We start from the raw sequence: 4,900 nt of genomic DNA, 5'->3' as shown, positions 1-4,900 counted from the left end.
GCACCAAACACCCTTAAATGGCTCAGTCCAATCTTCTTTCCTGACAATTTTTTCTCTGAAATACCATCATCTAACTTAGTGTGAGGTGATCGATTCACCAAATAACATGCTGCATCTACTGTATCAACTCAGAACACCTTAGGAAGCCCTACTTGTAGCCTCATGCACCTTGCCTTTTCCATAAGGGTTCTATTCATCCTCTCAGCCATCCCATTTTGCTGAGGAGTCCCTCTCACCGAGAAGTACCTTTTGATGTCACACTCCTCACAAAAAATCTGAAACTCTTTGCTAGTGTACTCTCCATCATTGTCGAACCATAGACACTTCAAGCTCTGACCTGTCTCCTTGTCTACCTCAGCTTTTTACACCTTGAATTTGGTGAAGACTTCTAATTTTTTCTTCATGAAGTAGACCCATACCTTTCTTGATAAATCATCTATGAAGTTCAAGAAGTATCTCACCCCATTTCTGGCTAAAATCGGGGCCGATCCCCACACATCAGTGTGAACTAGTTCCAATGGGGCTGCACTGCTGGCAAACTACACTCTCCTTTGCTTTCCCATCTGGTATGACTCACATACCTCTGAGATACCTCTATCTAGATATGAAATTAGACCGTGCTTGCTCAGCTCCTTCATCCTATGATCTCCCATGTGGCCTAGGCGGTAGTGCCACAATCAGTGAGTCCCCTACTGATCTTGCGCTGCTGCTGCTGCATCAGATTCTTCAGTCACCATAGATCCTTCCATTCTGTAAAGATTATTCTCCATCCTTCTACCTCTCATCACTACCATGGCACCATTTGAGATGTTCAATACCCCACTCCTGGCATAACTGCTGAAGCTATAGCCGCTCTACTCCAGGTAACCAAGTGACACGAGATTCTTCTTCAGATCAGGGATGTGCTTCACATTAGTGAGAGTCCACACCATCCCATCAAACATCCTCACCCAAACAATCTCAATACTAGCAACTTGACACGGGTGATCATCTCCAAGTGTCACACTCCCTTCATCCATCCTGATGTATATAGTGAACCAAGATCGATTTGGGGTGTAGTGATGTGAACAGGCTGAATCCAGAGTCCATACATCTGTGTTTTATCTGTGACTTTCTGATACCACCAAGAGATCATCCTCCACCTCACTATCAGCCACCGTACTCAGCATTTCAGATCCTTTCTTATCTCCCTTCTTGTTCTTCCACTACGGGCAATCTCATTTGAAATATCCGATCTCATTGCACTTATAGCACCTAGCTTCCTTCTTGCTTCTACTCTTCTGAGATTTTGACCATCCCCTTGATTTGCCTCTTTCCCTTTCTTTTCCTGATCTCTCTCCCATGACCAAGCCTTCCTGGGAAGCTGATAAGTGGTATATTTTTATATTTATTTTAGAAATTTTTGATAATTTATGGTGCTAACATCTTTTAAAAAAATTAATTTCATAAATAAATTAGATTTTCTTACAAAAATAAATAATTTTAAAAAAATATGAAATTAGAACATATTTATAAAAAATAGATGTTGATTTAATTAAGTAATTTAAGCACCAAAATAATAAAAAAAATTTAAAAAATTTAATGCATATTTTTTCTAATTTTTCAAGCAAAAATCGAAGCAAAAATCAAGTCAAAATATCCTAAAAAATTTTTTTATTACCTTCGGTGTATGGTGGACCGACCGCTCGATCCACAGAGTCAATGGCGTAGTCCATAGAATAGTTTTGCGATCCACAGGCGTGGTCTACGAGCGAGGTGAAAGGTTTTGCACGATCCAATGGTTGGAAATCGATTTGGACTTCGATCCAATGGCCAGTATCATTCTCGACTTTGAATAGGATTTCTAGGCACGATCTGACGGCCCAGATTTGATCCGATGTGAGATCCGACGGCTGCTATTCATCCCGACCGTGTTAAGGAGATAAAAGGCACGATCCAATGGTCAGAAACTCATCAAGAGAGCAATCGAATGGTCAGCATCATTTTCGACTGAGAGAAGAATTTAAATCACTATTTTTGATCAGATCTGGGTGGTTCAAATGTAATCTAACGGTCAGAAATTAATATTACGGGTATTATATGATTTTTAAGGATTTTAGGACTCCTTTTGCTACCAAAAAAAGGTAAAAAATTTATCTATAAATAGGAGATCCGAGAATAAATCTAGAGAGCAAAAAAAAATTAGTAGAATAGCAAGAAAAAATTAGAGAAAAAAATAATATAGGTTTAGAAATCTAAGAAAAAGAAGAAAAAAAATCGGTTCGCTCTACGAAGTACGAAGGAAGAAGGAGAGGTCATCAACCATCTTTCTGACGAGATTGAACTGATCAACTTCAGATCTTTATTATAATTTTATTATAATTTTATTTTATTATTTTTTTAAATTTTTTATACTTGAATTTTAACTTTCAATTAATGCAAAATTTATTTTTTTGCACTTTAAATTTCTATCTTTTATTTTTATTGCAAGTAGATGCTAGGATCTAGTTAGTAGATCTTAGTATCAATTTATTTTATATTTTTTAAATTTTTATTATTTATTTTTATTGTAAGTAGAAGATAGGATCTAAATAGTAGATCTTAGTATCTGATTTATTTTGTTACACTTTAATTTTTATTTTCTGACTTGAATTGCTTTTTTCAAAATTTTATTTTTTTTTGCAAAATCAAAGATTTCAAATCAAAATCCTACCTTCTCTGTGGATTCGATCCGACTTGCTACTTTCTACATATTTTTAATTTTTATTAAAGTTAGAATTAGATTGATAATCATGATGTCCTAACGACAACATCACGATCATATCAGGAGCACCTTCCTTGGTCAACTTCTTCCGCTGTTCATTGGACCGTAGCACCGAGATTATGTCTTCATACTTCAAGATCTCCTTATTGTAAAACAGCATCATCACCAATGGATCATAGGAAGGGGGCAGCGAGCATAGCAGTAGTAATGACTTATCTTCCTCCTCCATCTTCATCCCGATGTTCAACAACTCATTGCACACCTGGTCGAATTTCTGAATGTGATCCAAGACATCTCCACCTTCCTGCATTCGAAGGCGTACAGTCTCTTTTTCAACATTAGCTTATTACACATATTTTTCTCCATATACATGGTGTGCAACTTTGACCACAAACCTTTCGAGATCTTCTCCTCTAACACCGAATAGAGCATCGCATCTGCCAAACATCCTCTAATCACAGAACAAGCCTTCTTCTCCAGGAACATCCACTAACGATCTGTCATCCCCTTAGGCTTCTCCTCCAATACCTGATTTAGATCTGCTTGAACCAAAAGATCTTCTACCCATACTTTTCATATGATTTTTTTTTCCCATCAAACTTCTCAAAATCAACCTTCATGTTGCTTTCCATGGCTGGATCCAAACCAAAAACACAACAAAACTCCAGGGCATTTGAGAAATACCTTGACAGGTTCTTGCTGAAATTTCAGCCTTCGAAGATTTTTAACTTCTGGAGTCTCCTTCTTTCTCCACACAACCCGTACTCTGATACCAATTGTTGAAGCAACTTCTCTAGGTTATAGATATTAGGAAACAGCAAGGATCAGATCGTAGAGGTCCTTGAAGGCCAGCAACCAAGCAAAACAAAAACAGTCTTCAGGATTTTAGCAGCCTTATAAATCTTGTCGGCTAGATTTTTTTCTGCTATTTGAACCTTTTCTCCACTAGATCTGAAACCCACTTTTTGAAAATTGGAAGTACCCTTGATAAAACTTTCAAAAAATAAAAGATGAGGTGTGAAACTCCTCTTGGGCGGCCAAGAAGGGGTGCACAAAAAGGTGGGCGTGCACAAGGAGGGTGCTAGAAACCCTAGCACCTCTGGTATCAGAGCCAGGTTGTGGACATCAGAAAACAACAAGAATCAGGTTATGGAGGTTCTTGAAGGCCAGCAACCAAGCAAAATAAAAATAACCTTCAGAATTTCAGCAGCCTTATAAATCTTGTCGGCATAATTTTTTTCTGCAATTTGAACCCCTTCTCTACTAGATCTGAAATCTACCTTTTAGAATCTGAAAGTACCCTTGATGAAGTCTCTAAAATATAAAAGATGAGGGAAGGAACTCCTCTTGGGTGGCCAAGAAGGGGTGCATGCACAAGGAGGGCGCTAGAAACCCTAGTGCCTTCTTTCTTTTCTTTTTGGGGTGGGCGGCCAAGAAACCCTAGGGTTTTTTGCTGCTAGGATGTGGAGAAGATCAGAGAGAGAGAGAAAAGAAGAGAGAAAAAATTAGAGAGAAAATAATTTAGTATTCCTTTTATTCATCGAGTCAGAATACAATGTATCTTTATATACATGGTTAATGTGACCCAACCCAAAAACTCTCTTGACTAACTCAATATATATTGCGCTCGTCCAAGCCTATGTACACCCATGACTTGACCCAATCTCATAATTTTAGACTCAATCCTAGCTTAAATATAAGTTAGCCTCTCGAGGCCCAAAATCCGTGAACCTCAAGATTCGAAAGGCTGACAGCCTTTCATCCTAGGTCCCAAATTAGCCCTAAAAACCTCATGACCACCTCATGGACTTTGAACTTTGATCTTAGCCTTGATCCCCTGAGCTTTGGGAGCACCACATAAGGTCCAATAAGGTGGAGGATGACCTCTTGGTGATATCAGATGGTCACAGGCAATATACAGATGTATGGACTCTAGATTCAGCCTGATCGTATCATTACACCCCAAACCGATCTGGTTCGTTATACATCAGGATGGATGAAGGAAGCATGACGCTTGGAGATGATCACTCATGTAGAGTTGCTAGTATTGGGAGTGTTTGGGTGAGAATATTTGATAGAATGGTGTAGACTCTCACTAATGTGAAGCACGTCCCTGATTTGAAGAAGAATCTCGTGTCATTAGGTTATCTGGAGCGA

This window comes from Elaeis guineensis, chromosome 15 (genome assembly GCF_000442705.2).
Source record: "Elaeis guineensis isolate ETL-2024a chromosome 15, EG11, whole genome shotgun sequence".
NCBI lineage: Eukaryota > Viridiplantae > Streptophyta > Magnoliopsida > Arecales > Arecaceae > Elaeis > Elaeis guineensis.
Note: the sequence above shows the minus strand (reverse complement) of the source record.